Source organism: Hypanus sabinus, chromosome 6, assembly GCF_030144855.1.
Source record: "Hypanus sabinus isolate sHypSab1 chromosome 6, sHypSab1.hap1, whole genome shotgun sequence".
Classification (NCBI taxonomy): Eukaryota; Metazoa; Chordata; class Chondrichthyes; order Myliobatiformes; family Dasyatidae; genus Hypanus; species Hypanus sabinus.
Window position 1 is genome coordinate 110,452,762 of NC_082711.1, and position 21,959 is coordinate 110,474,720.

Consider the following 21,959-nt stretch of genomic DNA (forward strand, 5'->3'; position numbering starts at 1 on the left):
CTCCCAAGACAGTTAATGCAGTACAGTACCACTGGCATCTTTATAATCCATTCAGCCTTTGTCCTTCCCTCAACACGTGCATGGTAAGTGAAACAGGGCTCCCGGTGAACCACTTTAGCAGTGAAGACATCACACAGGTCCAAGCTTTCTCCAGTGACGCTCCAGTCATAGCTTTGGAATCGGGCTAAGGATAATTCACTTAGCAATGTGACAACTGACCCCATATCTAGCTCAAATTTCAGAGGCTGGTTGCCTGCTTTGCGTGTAACCAAGTCCCCATGGCACATTGCTTAGTGAGGCACGCCTTCTGGAGGGGCCGAACCTTCTGACAGGAAGAGCAGACTGTCTTTCGATGCTTGCAATTGGACCAGTGGGCAAGACTTTCCCCACAGCAATAGCATCTCTGTGGCTCCACAGGTTGGTATCCTCTGGCAAAATTTGAGGTTTTCTTGAGCGGGCTGTTGCTCTAGAAGTGTCTGAAACTGGTGATGGGATGGATGGTCTCTCCTGACTGCCTCCCAGTAGTGAGCTTGTGGGGCATGCTTTGTCCCAGGAGAAATCATGCTTTTCAGACAGGAGGCTGTCCTGTATTCTCCCATCTTGAACTCCTAGAAGTAAGACATCGCTTCTTCCAATTTGCTCAGGGAAATATCCTTGTACATGCGTTCCCCACTGCTCGGGTCAGTCTTGTCACAGCCAGGCTCAGAAATGCAATCATTTCAGAGCATCTGTCCTGGGCCCTGCACACAATTGCCGTTACAAACGAAGCACGGCAGCACCTCTACATTCTTAGAAGTCTGCGAAGATTCAGCACGTCACCTAAAACTTTGACAAACTTCTATAGATGTGTGGCGGAGAGTATCCTGACCGGTTGCATCTGAAACTTGATGGTCTACCAGCACACGGAGATGTCTGTGGGGAAATGCTGCCAACTGGCACATTTTTGGCTGCAGGAACACGTGTTGAGGGACGCACTGAAACCTGGTGCAGCCACTGCAAGGGCCCGGTGGGGAAGGACCATGGTTTAGAGTTCTTCTCCCGCGGGAGTGGGAGGGGTAGGGTGGCGGGGAGTTTACCCCTCAACAAGGGTATGTAAATATGAACCAACATAGTGCCACCTGAGTGGCTGAAATGTGGAAATGTATAGAATGTAGAGGAAACATCTGTAACAGATTGAATGTCGTTGAATGGTTCACTGTAAATAATTTTGTTTTTGAATAAAGTATATTTTGCTTAAAAAATAGTGTTCTAGGCCAAAGAGCCTGTAATAAGCTGTATTGCTCTAGGCCAAAGGGCCTATACTAAGCTTTAGTGTTCTAGGCCAAAGGGCCTGTACTAAGTGATGCACCATCAATAACTCTTGGAGACGTGAGGTGAGATATAAGCTTTTATTAGCTGGAAGAAAGAACAAGCAGCAATTGACCACCACACTACATCCTGGAGACTGAGGCCGGGGCTGTGTCTCCAATCGCCCTTATACCAGGGTCCGTGGGAGGAGCCACAGGAGCAGTCACTGGGGGGGGGGGGGCGTGCCCAGACTGGTATATGTAGTTCACCACATTCACCCCCCCTTTGTTTTAAAAGAGAGTCCCCATGGGGCGAAGTTTCTTACAAGTATATTTACAGGTTAAGTCTATCAGGTGGTCGAATCTGTCACTGCGATCTACGTAGCACCGGCTGTGATTGCACAGGTGCCGGTGCTGATTGCACTGGAGATGGAGGTTGTGCTAGTTCCGGCCTAACTGGAGGTGTCAGCCCACTAGGCGTCAGTGATCCCTCACACGTGTGCGAGGCGCCCGGTATGGGAGTGTCGTGAGGAGTCTGTGTAGGGCCTGGTGTGCGCGGTGTCACCTCGGGTACAGAGTTCATAGTTACCAGGGAGTGTTCGGGGTAGTGGTCTGCTGCTCCTGCGGGCACCAGGTCGTCAGGTAAGACCACATAGGCATACTGGGGGTTTGCATGTAGAAGGTGAACCCTCTCGACCAGCGGAGGGTATTTATTGCTCCTCACATGTTTCCAGAGCAGCACTGGCCCTGGGGATGTCAGCCAAGCCGGTAGGGTAGTCCCAGTGGCAGACTTCCTGGGAAAAGAGAATAGGCGCTCATGAGGGGTGGCATTGGTGGACATACATAACAGAGAGCGGATAGAGTGGAGTGCCTCAGGGAGGACCTCCTGCCATTGAGAGACCGGCAACCCTTTTGACTTAAGGGCTAAAAGTGTGGCCTTCCACACCGTGGCATTCTCCCTCTCCACCTGTCCATTACCCCGGGGATTATAACTCGTGGTCTGACTAGTAGCAATGCCCCTAGCTAGCAGGTACTGGTGCAGCTCATCACTCATAAAGGAGGACCCTCTATCACTGTGGATATAGCAGGGATACCCGAACAGAGTGAAGAGCTGGCGCAGGGCTTTTATGACGGACGTGGCAGTGGTGTCGGGGCAGGGGATGGCAAAGGGGAACCGCGAGTACTCGTCGATAATGTTGAGAAAGTAGACATTGCGGTCGGTGGAGGGAAGGGGGTCCTTAAAGTCAACACTCAGTTGCTCAAAAGGGCGGGTGGCCTTGACAAGTTGCGCCTTTTCAGGATGGTAGAAGTGCGGTTTGCACTCAGCGCAGATTTGGCAGAACCTGGTCATCGTCCTGATGTCCACGGCAGGTTCCGGGCTTTCATGAAATGGTAAAATCGGGTTACTCCCAGGTGGCAAAGATGTGCACGGAGGGCGTATAGCTGGTCAAGCTGTGCGATGGCACACGCTCCCTGGGATAGGGCATCAGGGGGCTCATTGAGCCTCCCAGGCCAGTACACGATGTCATAGTTGTAGGTGAAGAGTTCTATTCTCCACCGCAAAATTTTGTCATTTTTGATTTTGCCCCGCTGTTGGTTGCTGAACATGAACGCTGGTCGGTCAGCAAGGTGAACCTTTTGCCGGCGAGATAGTGCCTCCAGTGCCTAATAGCTTCCACTATGGCCTGGGCTTCTTTCTCCACCGCGGAGTGCCGAATTTCAGGGCCTTGAAGAATACGAGAGAAGAATGCTACTGGTCTGCCTGCCTGATTGAGGGTAGCAGCCAGCGCGAAGTCGGAGGCGTCACTCTCAACTTGGAAGGGAATGGTCTCGTCCACGGCATGCATCGTTGCTTTGGCAATGTTCCCTTTAATGCAGCTGAAGGCCGCGCGGGCCTCGGCAGAGAGGGGAAATGTGGTAGACTTGACCAGGGGGCGGGCCTTGTCTGCGTAATGGGGGACCCATTGGGCGTAATAGGAAAAGAAGCCCAGACACCGTCTGAGGGCTCTGAGAGTGGTGGGAAGAGGGAGTTCTAACAGGGGGCGCATACGGTCGGGATCAGGGCCAATGACCCCGTTTTCCACGACATACCCAAGGATAGCGAGTCGGGTGGTTCCGAACACACACTTGTCCCTGTTATAAGTAAGGTTCAGTGCTTCGGCCACTTGGAAAAATCGTTGGAGGTTAGCGTTGTGATCCGGCCAGTCGTGACCACAGATGGTGATATTATCCAGATAGGGAAATGTGGCCTTTAGTTGGCACTGGTCCACCATCCGGTCCATTTCCCTCTGGAAGACAGACACATCATTTGTGACACTGACTGGGACGCGCAGGAAGTGATAGAGCCGGCCGCCCGCCTCGAAGGCGGTGTAGGGGCGGTCCTCTGGGCGGATGGGGAGCTGGTGATAAGCGGATTTCAGATCTATTGTCGAGTACACCTTGTACTGAGCTATCTGGTTGACCATATCTGTGATGTGGGGTAGGGGGTACGCGTCAAGCTGCGTGAACCTATTGATGGTCTGGCTATAGTCCACGACCATCCTATTTTTCTGCCCGGTCCGAACAACAACCGCCTGGGCCCTCCAAGGGCTTGTGCTTGGCTCAATGATCCCCTCCCTGAGCAGCCGCTGCATCTCCGACTGAATGAGGGCCCTGTCCCCCTCGCTGTACCTCCTGCTTTTAGTTGCCACCGGTTTACAGTCGGGGGTCAGGTTGGCGAACAGTGATGGGGGAGGGATCTTGAGGATGGAGAGGCTGCAAGTGGTGTCAGTAGCGCAACTGTCGGCATGGTGCTGGGTGGGATGTGTGGGTCGGTGTGTGTGTGTGTGGTCAGTAGCGGGGTATATGACGAAGTCCCACAAAACTGAGGATTCCTGACAGTGAGTAGTGGGAGGGGCCTGTCATATGCCATAGTCACACTTTCAAGGTGGCTCTGGAAATCCAGCTCCAATAGCACAGGGACACACAGTTGAGGCATGACCAGTAACGCAAAGTTCCGATATTCTGTGCCCTGCACCACCAATGTTGCTACACAACCCACCCGGATGTCTGTGGAATGCGACCCAGAAGCCATGGTGACCCTCCGGCTGTGTCACGAGTCCGCAGCGTTGCACCGTGTCCGGGTCAATAAAACTCTCAGTGCTGCCTGTGTCAAACAGGCAGCTAGTCCTGTGCCCCTCCACCAGGATGTCCATCATTGACCTTGCAAGCTGGTGTGGGGCGCTTTGGTCGAGGGTTACGGAGGCCAGAGTTGAACCACCGTCTTGGTGCCCGGTAAGCACCGGTGGGTCGGGGGCGGGGCGAGTTGGCACCAACAAAGATGGCCGCCCCCATCCGGGCAGGCAAGATGGCGGCCCCCATGTCTCGCATGAGGCGGGCATGCAAGATGGCGGCCCCCATGCCTCACACGCAGCGCTGCCTGACCCCGCTCGTGGTTCAGACTTACAGACCTTGGCGAAATGGCCCTTCTTTCCGCAGCTGGAGCAGGTAGCTTCTCGGGCTGGGCAGCATTTTTGGGGGTGCTTTTCGAGTCCGCAGAAGTAACACTGTGCGGATTTGCGACTGGCAGCGGCTGTGGTCGGTTTCGGGGAGTTCGTGGACTCGCAGCCGCTGGCGCACGTACACTAATCTGATCCCCATAATGAAGGCGTCTCGTTGCAGGAGCTCCGCATGTTGTTCCTCCATCAGTCCTTTGCAGTCGCAAGTTCGCACGAATGTCTGTAGGGCTCGGAGAAACTACCTGCTCGACTCGTCGGGTCGCTGTCGCCGCGTCACTAAGCGATGTCTTGCGTAGACGGTGTTCACCGGCCGCAGGTACTGTCTTTTGAGGGTGTCCAGTGCCCCCTCGTAGGTCGGCAGGTCCCTGATAAGTGAGTAAACTTTGGGGCTGACCCTCAAAAGGAGGATTCTGTGCATAATAGCGGGCTCAGTCACACGAACCTCCTCCAAGTATGATTGGAAGCATTCAAGCCAGAGTTCAAAGGCAAGAGCTGCTTCTGAGTCTTGAGGATCAATTTCTAATTTTTCCGGACGTAAAATGCTTACCATGTTTTAAAACTTTCAGCCAATAAAATTGATGCACCATCAATAACTCTTGGAGATGTGAGGCGAGATATAGGCTTTTATTGGCTGGAAGAAAGAACAAGCAGCAATTGACCACCACACTACATCCTGGAGACTGAGGCCGGGGCTGTGTCTCCAATCGCCTTTATACCAGGGTCCGTGGGAGAAGCCACAGGAGCAGTCAGCGGGGGGGCATGTCCAGACGGGTATATGCAGTTCACACTAAGCTGTATTGCTCTAGGCCAAAGAGCCTGTAATAAGCTGTATTGCTCTAGGCCAAAGAGCCTGTAATAAGCTGTAGTGTTCTAGGCCAAAGAGCCTGTAATAAGCTGTAGTGTTCTAGGCCAAAGAGCCTGTAATAAGCTGTAGTGTTCTAGGCCAAAGAGCCTGTAATAAGCTGTAGTGTTCTAGGCCAAAGAGCCTGTAATAAGCTGTAGTGTTCTAGGAAAAAGAGCCTGTAATAAGCTGTAGTGTTCTAGGCCAAAGAGCCTGTAATAAGCTGTAGTGTTCTAGGCCAAAGAGCCTGTAATAAGCTGTAGTGTTCTAGGCCAAAGATCCTGTAATAAGCTGTAGTGTTCTAGATTGTATGTTCAAAATATAAAGAGCTTGAGTATGTGGAATTTCCATTAGAGACACTGGAATTTTGGCCCTTTAGATCTCTGCTCTTTTAATATATGGATGGAACTATTCCTTTCAGAGAAATGAAACCCCCTTAGCACTACATATTGATCTGTTGCCTGTGCATTGTTCTCTCGCTCTCTCCCCCCTCGCTGCAATGTGAATACACCAGTTAAAGCCATCTCCGGCGTGCGTGAATTTATTTAATCGATACGTAGTTGTGCACAGACACGACAGCTCTCCTTATGTCCCACATCACCATTCCACCAGCTGATTTAATTTATTTGACCAATTTCATTCGACTGCACAATCAGGTTTAATATCACCGATATATTGTGAAATTTGTTTTTTTTTGTGACAGCAGTGTATTGATATGTATTATAGTAAGTGGTGAAAAAAGAGAGGGAAAAGTAGTGAGGTAGTGTACATGGGTTCCATTCAGAAATGTGATGGCGGAGGGGAAGAGGCTGTTCCTGGAATAACGAGTGCGTCTCTTCAGGCTCCTGCACCTCCTCCTTGATGGGAACAATGAGCAGAGTGATGGACTCATCTGTCTCAAGCTTTCTAATCCTTCCCCCGATGACTGGGCCGTGCTTAGATCAGAGGATGAAGTGAAAAGATGCTTGAGTGTGTAGGGTTTCCAGTAGAGAAGCTGGCCTTACGGCCCAGCTGGTTTCTGTTGTGTTTAGATGTGACCATGCTGACTATCCCTAATCAGTCCACGTCTATCCAAATACTTATATGTCCAGTCCCTTAGGATCCCTTCCAAGTGCTGATGTTAGGCTCATAGCTTATTCTTAGAGCCTTTCTTAATAGAACAACATTAGCTAACCCCCAGACCTCTGGTACCTCACCCGTGGCTAAGGACATTTTAAATCCTCTGCTAGGGACCCCACAATTTCTGCATTAGCCTCCCAGATGTCCTAGAGGACACAGTGTCAAGCCTAGGGGATCTATCCACCCCAGTTTGCATCACCAGGTGGTGGGGTGGAGATATGCATCTGCCGGAGGAGGGGTAAGACGCTTCTTCCCCCCGCTAGCCTGCAGGCCACCCTTGGGTAAGGTGTAGCACCTGCTTACCCCCCACTCCCACCCATCTGGGTCACTTGGACCATGGGAGCAGATGGTGGATGGTCGTATGAGCAGTTGGTGCACTTCATGTCTTGGTTATGCAACTGCAGATGCCAGGCAGACAATCTTTGAACAGAATTGATAATAGTTGGGGTCATCCATCTTGTAAAGTGACCGACTAGAAGAAGGCAATGGCAAACCAGTTCTGGAGAAAATTTGCCAAGAACAATCTCCCCCATCCCTTAATTTCCACTAGCAGTTAAAACAGTGTTTTATAGTACAGGCGACCTGGGTTCGATTCCCGCCACTGCCTGTAAGGATCTTGTACGTTCTCCCCGTGACCGTGTGGGTTTCCTCTGGGTGCTCCGGTTTCCTCCCAAAGTCCAAAGATGTACTGGTCGTTAGGTTCATTGGTCGTTGTGGATTATCCCGTGATTAGGCTGGGGTTGAATCAGAGGATTGAAGAACGGCCCGGCTCCAAGAGCTGGAATGGCCTGTTCCGCGCTGTATGTCAAAGGAGAAATATCTTGTGTTTATGTAGTTGCCCCATAAATGAGTCCTGAGCATGTGTGTTCAAGTTCAAGCACAGAAATACAACCAAACGAAACAAAATTCCTCTGCACCATGGTGCACCCACAGAACATATCAGCACATAAAGCAAACCATTACCACAAATAGTTAATAAAATGCTATTCGAAATGGATGTAGTGTGCAGTAACCAGTTCACTGTGCCACTGACCAGATCTCCATGGTGGCAGGGTATTCCGCAGTCTCACAACCTGGAGAAGAAGCAGTCATAGTCCTGGGGGTGCTGCTGTACCTCCTTCCCGAAGGTAGAGGTGCTGGGGATCCTCAACAATGCTTCAGGCTCTTCATCTGCAACACCCCAGTAAACGTCACACATGGGGGGTCTCAAATGGAGACCCCGGTGATCCTCTGTAGGGTCTGGTGGTCCGAAGCCTTGCAGCTTTCGTTCCACACAACGATGCAGCCATGCTCGATGGTGCTCCTGTAGAACGTCACTAGGAGGGGGACGGGGAACAGAGCACAGTTTCATAACTTGCAGCTGGCACAGTTGATGAATGACCATCAGAGCTGCTAATTGCCCCTTCCACAAGCATTTAAACAGGCAAAGCCACAGAGGATATCTTCAGCTCGTTGGGGTATTTTTCATCCCGTTACCTGAGCTGCCAGGTTTGGGGCCCTGTTCCAGGGATGACGTACTGGCCTGAACTTTGAGGTCAGCAACATTAAAGGTCTTTTTGGTGTTGAAAACAAAATTAAATTTAAGCTAATGGTAAGTATGGTAAGTCGGGCTTATGGGATTGCTTGGAACAGTTAGGGAACATCACAGAGTTTTGGATACCTTATCTAAGAAAAGATGTGCTGGCATTCGAGAGGGTCCAGAGGAGGGTCACAAGCATGAAAGAGACCCATATGAGGAGTGTTTGATGTCCCTGGGCCGGAACTCCCTGGAGGCCAGAAGAATGAGGGGGTGGGATCTCATAGAAACCTATTGAATATTGAAAGGCCTAGTTAGAGTGGATGTGGAGAGGATGTTTCCTATAGTCGGGGAGTCCAGTACTAGAACACACAGCCACAGAATAAAGTGATGTCCCTATAGAACAGAGATAAGAAGGAATACCTTTAGCCAGAGGGTGGTGAATCTGTGGAGCTTATCGCTACAGACAGCTGTGGAGGACAAGCCATTGAGTATACTTAAAGTGGAAGTTGACAGATTCTTGATTAGTCAGGGCATCAAAGGTGACAGGGAGAAGGCAGGAATCTGGATTTGAGAGGGATAACATCAGCTGTGATGGAATGGCGGAACAGACTTGATGGGCCGAATAGCCCAATTCTGCTCCTTTGTCTTATGGTTTTATGGTTTTTATCGTCATTTAGCTGTACACATGTATATTGCCAGATAAAGCAGCATTCCTCCAGACCAAGGTGCATAACACAGTACATACACCTCACACACATAACACCGTACATACACCTCACACACATAACACAGTACACACACCTCACACACAAAACACAGTACACACACCTCACACACAAAACACAGTACATACACCTCACACACAAAACACAGTACATACACCTCACACACATAACACCGTACATACACCTCACACACAAAACACCGTACATACACCTCACACACAAAACACAGTACATACACCTCACACACATAACACAGTACATACATCTCACACACAAAACACAGCACATACACCTCACACACATAACACAGTCCATACACCTCACACACAAAACACAGTACATACACCTCACACACAAAACACAGTACATACACCTCACACACAAAACACAGTACACACACCTCACACACAAAACACAGTACATACACCTCACACACAAAACACAGTACACACACCTCACACACATAACACAGTACATACACCTCACACACAAAACACAGTACATACACCTCACACACATAACACAGTACACACACCTCACACACATAACACAGTACATACACCTCACACACAAAACACAGTACATACACCTCACACACATAACACAGTACACACACCTCACACACATAACACAGTACATACACCTCACACACATAACACAGTACACACACCTCACACACATAACACAGTACATACACCTCACACACAAAACACAGTACACACACCTCACACACATAACACAGTACATACACCTCACACACATAACACAGTACACACACCTCACACACATAACACAGTACACACACCTCACACACATAACACAGTACATACACCTCACACACATAAACCAGTACACACACCTCACACACAAAACACAGTACATACACCTCACACACATAACACAGTACATACACCTCACACACAAAACACAGCACACACACCTCACACACAAAACACAGTACATACACCTCACACACAAAACACAGTACATACACCTCACACACAAAACACAGTACACACACCTCACACACAAAACACAGTACATACACCTCACACACAAAACACAGTACACACACCTCACACACATAACACAGTACATACACCTCACACACAAAACACAGTACACACACCTCACACACATAACACAGTACATACATCTCACACACAAAACACAGTACATACACCTCACACACATAACACAGTACACACACCTCACACACATAACACAGTACACACACCTCACACACATAACACAGTACATACACCTCACACACATAACACAGTACACACACCTCACACACATAACACAGTACATACACCTCACACACATAAACCAGTACACACACCTCACACACAAAACACAGTACATACACCTCACACACATAACACAGTACACACACCTCATACACATAACACTACCACAATCAGATTTACAAGCAATAAGGTGCGTTTATAACACAAGTCAAAAAGTAAATGATATAATGCCACTGGCACTTTGTATAAGATTGGACCTGGGTGGTGACCAGGGGATCAGGAAGCTCATGACCTGGGGGATTAAGTTGTTTCCCATCCTAACTCTCTCCATGGAGGAGGCATATATGAGCAGTGAGGAGTGATCAGCCTGCACCTCCCTAAGGTCCACCATCATCTCTTTAGCCTTGTCTGTGAGGAGACTCAGGCTGTTGTGCTTAGACCATTCTACCGGCTGCATTATCTCCCCTCGGTACGGCACGTTGTCGTCGTTGGTGATGAGCCCAGCCACTGTTGTGTCATGAGCGAACTCAATGATCCAGTTTGAGCTGAATCCAGCATAGAGCTCTACAGCACAGAAAAACGGCCATTCAGCCCTTCCACCCCATGCTGGTCTGTTCCTCACCTGCACCTGAACGATAGTTCTCCGTACCCCTTCCATTCATACACTTACCCTAACTTCTCTTAGGTGTTACAATTTAACCGCCAACCACAACTTCCACTGGCAGCTTGCTCTACATTCGCACCACTCTTTGAGTGAAGACCTTCCCCTCACCCAGCCTCTGTGGGAAAAAGCATGCTTCCATTTACCTGATCTATACCCCTCGTAATTTTGAATAGCTCTATCAAATCTCCCCTCATTCGAAGTTCAAAGTACATCTATTATCAAAGTATGTGTACTATATACAGCCTTGAGAACTGTCTCTTTACGGGCAGCCACAAAACAAAGAAGCTGAATAGAACCCATTCAGGAAAAGGCTGGCAAACACCCAATGTGCAGAAAAAAACAGATCGCACAAATGATAAATGAAAGCAAGTAACAGCCCCCAGCCAATCCAGGAACCCATTAGTGCAAGCCATGGCCTCAGTTCAGTGCAGAGACAAGCAAGCGGCGTGGAGCAGCGAATTGAACACCAGCCCATCCCTCACCTCTGGCCCCGATCTTTTCAATCTAATCCGGTACTTAAATTGTCAAAACCTTGGGTCATTCCTCGCTCTTGCACCTGGGCCCTGCTGCTTCGACATGCTCTCAGCCCCAGGCACCACCACCTTGATTTGACCCGTACCCGACTTTTCCAATTTGTCCCAGCGCTGGAGTTGATCAAACTTCAGGTCATTCCTCCTTCTTGTGCACGGACCCCTTTGTCGCCATTGCTCTGCCTTATCTCCGCTCACCTCGCCTTGGTTCAATAACGTGTCATTATTTGAGTTATGGTCATCTTCCTGTCAGCTTGAACCGGTCTGGCCATTCTCCTCTGACCTCTCTCATTAACAAGGCATTTTACACCCACAGAGCCGCCTCACTGGATGTTTCTTTTTGTTTATCATACCTCTATAATCTCTAGCATCTATTCTGTGTGAAAATCCCAGGAGATCAGCAGTTTCTGAGATACTCAAACACCCCATCTGGCACCAACAAACATTCCACAGTCAAAGTCAGTTAGATTACATTTCTTCCCCATTCTGATGTTTGGTCTGAACAACAACTGAATTTCTCAAACATGTCTGCATGCTTCAATGCATTGAGCTGCTGGCGCGTGATTGGCTGATTAGATAACACAAAGAAACAGATACTCATTGCTGCCTGTTTCCCCTTTCCTGGTTGTTGCTGCAGCTTGAAAATGGACCTCATGACACAGTTGAATATTGTGGGTATTTGTGGGAATCATTGACGTGAATACGTGCAGTAACCATCCAATAGGAAGTGAAAGGGAATCCCTTTGCTTTGCGTCTGAGCTGGGCAGCTGATGTGAGGACAATAGGTTGTGGAGAAGGAAAATAATTACAGTTCCTGAGGAAGCATGTTATGTCAACGTAATCCAACCCATGTAATACATAATGTAATCTATGTCCCAGTTCCTCCCACAGCATTGAAAAAAATTCGCTTTACCTACTTTAAAATTACTTCTACAAGGCTGAAGGAAAGTGACACTGGCTTTCATGCCATGTGTTCAGCTTGTATTTATTTATTTGGGGATAAATTGCGGAACAGACCTTTCCAGTCCTTCGAGCTGTGCAGCCAGCAACACTGGACAATTTACAATGACCAATCAAACTATTAACATATGTGTCTTAAGACGGTGCGAGGAAAGCGGAGTAATCAGAGGAAAGCAGTGTGTCCATGGGGAAGGCATACAGGCCCATTACAAATGACATCAGAACTAAAATCTGAACAGTGACACCCCGAGGTGCAACAGCGTCCCGCTAATTGCGATGTTACCATGGCAAACCTCCTTCTCCATGCAATACTCATACCGTCTATCCCCGCTCTTACCTAACAACCTTTGTCCCTCTCTTACCTCAGCCCATTGTCAACTCCCTTCCTAATGTCTCTCCCTTTCATCACTTCCCTGACCGGAGCCTTGTCGCCCTCTTGCTTTTGCTTGTCCCTCACGATCCCTGTTTTGCATTCACCACTCTCTCTACCCCTCAAACTCACCGCACCTGTCACGGGTACACCACCATTGACTGCCTTTCTCTCACATCACTCCCCATTTCTCCCCTTTACCCCCACACCCCACTTTCCTCCTAGCCTTCTCATCTTCACTTCAATACCTCCTCGTCTCTCTCAATCCCACCTCTACCTTCACTTCAATACCTACTCGTCTCTCTCAATCCCACCTCTACTGTCACATCAATACCTACTCATCTCTCAATCCCACCTCTACTGTGACATCAATACCTACTCGTCTCTCTCAATCCCACTTCTACTGTCACTTCAATACCTACTCGTCTCTCTCAATCCCACCTCTACCTTCACTTCAATACCTACTCGTCTCACTCAATCCCACCTCTACCATCACATCAATACCTACTCGTCTCTCTCAATCCCACCTCTACCATCACATCAATACCTACTCGTCTCTCTCAATCCCACCTCTACCTTCACTTCAATACCTACTCGTCTCTCTCAATCCCATCTCTACCGTCACATCAATACCTACTCGTCTCTCTCAATCCCACCTCTACTGTCACATCAATACCTACTCATCTCTCAATCCCACCTCTACTGTGACATCAATACCTACTCGTCTCTCTCAATCCCACTTCTACTGTCACTTCAATACCTACTTGTCTCTCTCAATCCCACCTCTACCTTCACTTCAATACCTACTCGTCTCTCTCAATCCCACCTCTACCTTCACTTCAATACCTACTCGTCTCTCTCAATCCCACCTCTACCTTCACTTCAATACCTACTCGTCTCTCTCAATCCCACCTCAACCTTCACTTCAATACCTACTCGTCTCTCTCAATCCCACCTCTACCTTCACTTCAATATCTACTCGTCTCTCTCAATCCCACCTCTACCATCACATCAATACCTACTCATCTCTCTCAAACCCACCTCTACTGTCACATCAATACCTACTCATCTCTCTCAATCCCACTTCTACTGTCACATCAATACCTACTCGTCTCTCTCAATCCCACTTCTACTGTCACTTCAATACCTACACGTCTCTCTCAATCCCACCTCTACCATCACACCAATACCTACTCGTCTCTCACAATCCCATCTCTACTGTCACATCAATACCTACTCGTCTCTCTCAATCCCACCTCTACCTTCACTTCAATACCTACTCGTCTCTCTCAATCCCACCTCTACCATCACTTCAATACCTACTCGTCTTTCTCAATCCCACATCTACTGTCACTTCAATACCTGCTCATCTCTCTCAATCCCAACTCTACCTTCACTTCAATACCTACTTGTCTCTCTCAATCCCACCTCTACCTTCACTTCAATACCTACTTGTCTCTCTCAATCCCACCTCAACCTTCACTTCAATACCTACTCGTCTCTCTGAATCCCACCTCTACCTTCACTTCAATACCTACTCGTCTCTCTCAATCCCACCTCTACCATCACATCAATACCTACTCATCTCTCTCAATCCCATCTCTACTGTCACATCAATACCTACTCATCTCTCTCAATCCCACCTCTACCATCACATCAATACCTACCCGTCTCTCTCAATCCCACCCGTACCGTCACAACAATACCTACTCGTCTCTCTCAATCCCACCTCCACTTCAATACCTACTCATCTCTCTCAATCCAACCTCTACCTTCACTTCAATACCTAATCGTCTCTCACAAACCCACCTCTACCTTCACTTCAATACCTACTCGTCTCTCTCAATCCCACCTCTACCTTCACTACAATACCTACTCGTCTCTCACAATCCCACCTCTACCTTCACTTCAAGACCTACTCGTCTCTATCAATCCCACCTCTACATTCACTTCAAAACCTACTCATCTCTCTCAATCCCACCTACCATCACATCAATACCTACTCGTCTGTCTCAATCCCATCTCTACTGTCACATCAACACCTACTCATCTCTCTCAATCCCACCTCTACCTTCACTTCAATACCTACTCGTCTCTCTCAATCCCACCTCTACCTTCACTTCAATACCTACTCGTCTCTCTCAATCCCTCCTCTACCATCACATCAATACCTACTCGTCTCTCTCAATCCCATCTCTACTGTCACATCAATACCTACTCGTCTCTCTCAATCACACCTCTACCTTCACTTCATACCTACTCGTCTCTCTCAATCCAACCTCTACCTTCACTTCAATACCTACTCGTCTCTCTCAATCCCACCTCTACCTTCACTTCAATACCTACTCGTCTCCCTCAAACCCACTTCTACTGTCACTTCAATACCTACTCATCTCTCTTAATCCCACCTCTACCTTCACTTCAATACCTACTCGTCTCTCTCAATCCCACCTCTACCATCACATCAATACCTACTCGTCTCTCTGAATCCCACCTCTACCATCACATCAATACCTAATCGTCTCTCTGAATCCCACCTCTACTGTCACATCAATACCGACTCATCTCTCTCAATCCCACTTCTACTCTCACATCAATACCTACTCATCTCTCTCAATCCCACTTCTACTGTCACTTCAATACCGACTCGTCTGTCTCAATCCCATCTCTACCGTCACATCAATACCTACTCGTCTCTCTCAATCCCACCTCTACTGTCACATCAATACCTACTCGTCTCTCTCAATCCCACTTCTACTGTCACTTCAATACCTACTCGTCTCTCTCAATCCCATCTCTACCGTCACATCAATACCTACTCGTCTCTCTCAATCCCACCTCTACCTTCACTTCAATACCTACTCGTCTCTCTCAATCCCACCTCTGCCTTCACTTCAATACCTACTCGTCTCTCTCAATCCCACCTCTACCATCACATCAATACCTACTCGTCTCTTTCAATCCCATCTCTACTGTCACATCAATACCTACTCGTCTCTCTCAATCCCATCTCTACTGTCACATCAATACCTACTCGTCTCTCTGAATCCCACCTCTAACTTCACTTCAATACCTACTCGTCTCTCTCAATCCCACCTCTACCTTCACATCAATACCTACTCGTCTCTCTCAATCCCACCTCTAACTTCACATCAATACCTACTCGTCTCTCTCAATCCCACCTCTACCTTCACTTCAACACCTACTCGTCTCTCTCAAAACCACCTCTACCATCACATCAATACCTACTCGTCTCTCTCAATCCCATCTCTACCTTCACTTCAATACCTACTCGTCTCTCTCAGTCCCACCTCTACCTTCACTTCAATACCTATTCATCTCTCTCAATCCCACCTCTACCATCACATCAATACCTACTCGTCTCTCTCAAAACCACCTCTACCATCACATCAATACCTACTCGTCTCTCTCAATCCCATCTCTACCTTCACTTCAATACCTACTCGTCTCTCTCAGTCCCACCTCTACCTTCACTTCAATACCTATTCATCTCTCTCAATCCCACCTCTACCATCACATCAATACCTACTCGTCTCTCTGAATCCCACCACTACCATCACTTCAATACCTACTCATCTCTCTCAATCCCACCTCCACTTCAATACCTACTCATCTCTCTCAATCCGACCTCTACCTTCACTTCAATACCTACTCGTCTCTCTCAATCCCACCTCTACTGTGACATCAATACCTACTTGTCTCTCTCAATCCCACTTCTACTGTCACTTCAATACCTACTCATCCCTCTCAATCCCACCTCTACCTTCACTTCAATACCTACTTGTCTCTCTCAATCCCACCTCTACCTTCACTTCAATACCTACTCGTCTCTCTCAATCCCACGTCAACCTTCACTTTAATACGTGCTCGTCCCTCTCAATCCCACCTCTACCATCACATCAATACCTACTCGTCTCTCTCAATCCCACCTCTACTGTCACATCAATAACTCCTCATCTCTGTCAATCCCACCTCTACCTTCACTTCAATACCTAATCGTCTCTCACGATCCCACCTCTACCTTCACTTCAATACCTACTCGTCTCTCTCAATCCCACCTCTACCTTCACTTCAATACCTACTCGTCTCTCTCAATCCCACCTCTACCTTCACTTCAATACCTACTCGAATCTCTCAATCCCACTTCTACTGTCACTTCAATACCTACTCGTCTCTCTCAATCCCACCTCTACCATCACATCAATACCTACTCGTCTCTCCCAATCCCACCTCTACCTTCACTTCAATACCTACTCGTCTCTCTCAATCCCAGCTCTACCTTCACATCAATACCTACTCGTCTCTCTCAATCCCACGTCAACCTTGACTTTAATACGTGCTCGTCCCTCTCAATCCCATCTCTACCATCACATCAATACCTACTCGTCTCTCTCAATCCCACCTCTACTGTCACATCAATACCTCCTCATCTCTGTCAATCCCACCTCTACCTTCACTTCAATACCTAATCGTCTCTCTCCATGCCACCTCTACCTTCACTTCAATACCTACTCGTCTCTCTCAATCCCACCTCTACCTTCACTTCAATACCTACTCGTCTCTCTCAATCCCACCTCTAGCATCACATCAATACCTACTCGTTTCCCTCAATCCCATCTCTACTGTCACATCAATATATACTCGTCTCTCTCAATCCCACCTCTACCTTCACTTCAATACCTATTCGTCTCTCTCAATCCCACCTCTACCATCACGTCAATACCTAATCGTCTCTCTCAAACCCACCTCTACCTTCACTTCAATACCTACTCGTCTCTCTCAATCCCACCTCTACCTTCACTTCAATACCTACTCGAATCTCTCAATCCCACTTCTACTGTCACTTCAATACCTACTCGTCTCTCTCAATCCCACCTCTACCATCACATCAATACCTACTCGTCTCTCCCAATCCCACCTCTACCTTCACTTCAATACCTACTCGTCTCTCTCAATCCCAGCTCTACCTTCACATCAATACCTACTCGTCTCTCTCAATCCCATCTCTACCTTCACTTCATTACCTACTCGTCTCTCTCAATCCCACCTCTACCTTCACTTCAATACCTACTGGTCTCTCTCAATCCCACCTCTACCATCACCTCAATACCTACTCGTCTCTCTCAATCCCACCTCTACCTTCACTTCAACACCTACTCGTCTCTCTCAAAACCACCTCTACCATCACATCAATACCTACTCGTCTCTCTCAATCCCATCTCTACCTTCACTTCAATACCTACTCGTCTCTCTCAGTCCCACCTCTACCTTCACTTCAATACCTATTCATCTCTCTCAATCCCACCTCTACCATCACATCAATACCTACTCGTCTCTCTCAATCCCACCACTACCATCACTTCAATACCTACTCATCTCTCTCAATCCCACCTCCACTTCAATACCTACTCATCTCTCTCAATCCGACCTCTACCTTCACTTCAATACCTACTCGTCTCTCTCAATCCCACCTCTACTGTGACATCAATACCTACTTGTCTCTCTCAATCCCACTTCTACTGTCACTTCAATACCTACTCATCTCTCTCAATCCCACCTCTACCTTCACTTCAATACCTACTTGTCTCTCTCAATCCCACCTCTACCTTCACTTCAATACCTACTCGTCTCTCTCAATCCCACGTCAACCTTCACTTTAATACGTGCTCGTCCCTCTCAATCCCACCTCTACCATCACATCAATACCTACTCGTCTCTCTCAATCCCACCTCTACTGTCACATCAATAACTCCTCATCTCTGTCAATCCCACCTCTACCTTCACTTCAATACCTAATCGTCTCTCTCGATCCCACCTCTACCTTCACTTCAATACCTACTCGTCTCTCTCAATCCACCTCTACCTTCACTTCAATACCTACTCGTCTCTCTCAATCCCACCTCTACCTTCACTTCAATACCTACTCGAATCTCTCAATCCCACTTCTACTGTCACTTCAATACCTATTCGTCTCTCTCAATCCCACCTCTACCATCACATCAATACCTACTCGTCTCTCCCAATCCCACCTCTACCTTCACTTCAATACCTACTCGTCTCTCTCAATCCCAGCTCTACCTTCACATCAATACCTACTCGTCTCTCTCAATCCCATCTCTACCTTCACTTCATTACCTACTCGTCTCTCTCAATCCCACCTCTACCTTCACTTCAATACCTACTCGTCTCTCTCAATCCCACCTCTACCATCACATCAATACCTACTCGTCTCTCTCAATCCCACCTCTACCTTCACTTCAATACCTACTCGTCTCTCTCAATCCCATCTCTACCGTCACTTCAATACCTACTCGTCTCTCTCAATCCCACCTCTACCTTCACTTCAATACCTACTCGTCTCTCTCAATCCCATCTCTACCGTCACTTCAATACCTACTCGTCTCTCTCAGTCCCACCTCTACCTTCACTTCAATACCTACTCATCTCTCTCAATCCCACCTCTACCATCACATCAATACCTACTCGTCTCTCTCAATCCCACCACTACCATCACTTCAATACCTACTCATCTCTCTCAATCCCACCTCCACTTCAATACCTACTCATCTCTCTCAATCCGACCTCTACCTTCACTTCAATAGCTACTCGTCTCTCTCAATCCCACCTCTACTGTGACATCAATACCTACTTGTCTCTCTCAATCCCACTTCTACTGTCACTTCAATACCTACTCATCTCTCTCAATCCCACCTCTACCTTTTCTTCAATACCTACTTGTCTCTCTCAATCCCACCTCTACCTTCACTTCAATACCTACTCGTCTCTCTCAATCCCACGTCAACCTTCACTTTAATACATGCTCGTCCCTCTCAATCCCACCTCTACCATCACATCAATACCTACTCGTCTCTCTCAATCCCACCTCTACTGTCACATCAATAACTCCTCATCTCTGTCAATCCCACCTCTACCTTCACTTCAATACCTAATCGTCTCTCTCGATCCCACCTCTACCTTCACTTCAATACCTACTCGTCTCTCTCAATCCCACCTCTACCTTCACTTCAATACCTACTCGTCTCTCTCAATCCCAACTCTACAATCACTTCAATACCTAATCATCTCTCTCAATCCCACCTCTACCTTCACTTCAATACCTACTCGTCTCTCCCAATCCCACCTCTACCTTCACTTCAATAGCTACTCGTCTCTCTCAATCCCACCTCTACCTTCACTTCAATACCTACTCGTCTCTCTCAATCCCACTTCTACCTTCACTTCAATACCTACTCGTCTCTCTCAATCCCAACTCTACCATCACATCAATACCAACTCGTCTCTCTCAATCCCACCTCTACCTTCACTTCAATAAATACTCGTCTCTCTCAAAACCACCTCTACCATCACATCAATACCTACTCGTCTCTCTCAATCCCATCTCTACCTTCACTTCAATACCTACTCGTCTCTCGCAATCCCACCTCTACCTTCACTTCAATACCTACTTAAATCTCTCAATCCCACTACTACTGTCACTTCAATACCTACTAGTCTCTCTCAATCCCACCTCTACCATCACATCAATACCTACTCGTCTCTCCCAATCCCACCTCTACCTTCACTTCAATACCTACTCGTCTCTCTCAATCCCACCTCTACTGTCACTTCAATACTTACTCGTCTCTCTCAATCCCACCTCTACCATCACATCAATACCTACTCGTCTCTCTCAATCCCAGCTCTACCTTCACATCAATACCTACTCGTCTCTCTCAATCCCACCTCTACCTTCACTTCAATACCTACTCGTCTCTCTCAATCCCACCTCTACCTTCACTTCAATACCTACTCGTCTCTCTCAATCCCACTTCTACCTTCACTTCAATACCTATTCGTCTCTCTCAATCCCACCTCTACCATCAAATCAATACCTACTCGTCTCTCTCAATCCCACCTCTACCTTCACTTCAATACCAACTCGTCTCTCTCAAAACCACCTCTACCATCACATTAATACCTACTCGTCTCTCTCAATCCCATCTCTACCTTCACTTCAATACCTACTCGTGTCTCGCAATCCCACCTCTACCTTCACTTCAATACCTACTCGAATCTCTCAATCCCACTTCTACTGTCACTTCAATACCTACTCGTCTCTCTCAATCCCACCTCTACCATCACATCAATACCTACTCGTCTCTCCCAATCCCACCTCTACCTTCACTTCAATACCTACTCGTCTCTCTCAATCCCACCTCTACATTCACTTCAATACCTACTCGTCTCTCTCAATCCCACCTCAACCTTCACTTTAATACCTGCTCGTCTCTCTCAATCCCACCTCTACCATCACATCAATACCTACTCGTCTCTCTCAATCCCACCTCTACTGTCACATCAATACCTCCTCATCTCTGTCAATCCCACCTCTACATTCACTTCAATACCTAATCGTCTCTCTTCATCCCACCTCTACCTTCACTTCAATACCTACTCGTCTCTCTCAATCCCACCTCTACCTTCACTTCAATACCTACTTGTCTCTCTCAATCCCACTTCTACCTTCACTTCAATACCTACTCGTCTCACTCAATCCCACCTCAACCTTCACTTCAATACCTACTCGTCTCTCTCAATCCCACCTCTACCATCACATCAATACCTACTCGTCTCTCTCAATCCCACCTCTACTGTCACATCAATACCTCCTCATCTCTGTCAATCCCACCTCTACCTTCACTTCAATACCTAATCGTCTCTCTCCATCCCACCTCTACCTTCATTTCAATACCTACTCGTCTCTCTCAATCCCACCTCTACCTTCACTTCAATACCTACTCGTCTCTCTCAATCCCAACTCTACCATCACTTCAATACCTACTCGTCTCTCTCAATCCCACCTCTACCTTCACTTCAATACCTACTCGTCTCTCTCAATCCCACCTCTACCTTCACTTCAATACCTACTCGTCTCTCTCAATCCCACCTCTACCATCACATCAATACCTACTCGTTTCTATCAATCCCATCTCTACTGTCACATCAATATATACTCGTCTCTCTCAATCCCACCTCTACCTTCACTTCAATACCTATTCGTCTCTCTCAATCCCACCTCTACCATCACATCAATACCTAATCGTCTCTCTCAAACCCACCTCTACCTTCACTTCAATACCTACTCGTCTCTCTCAATCCCACCTCTACCTTCAC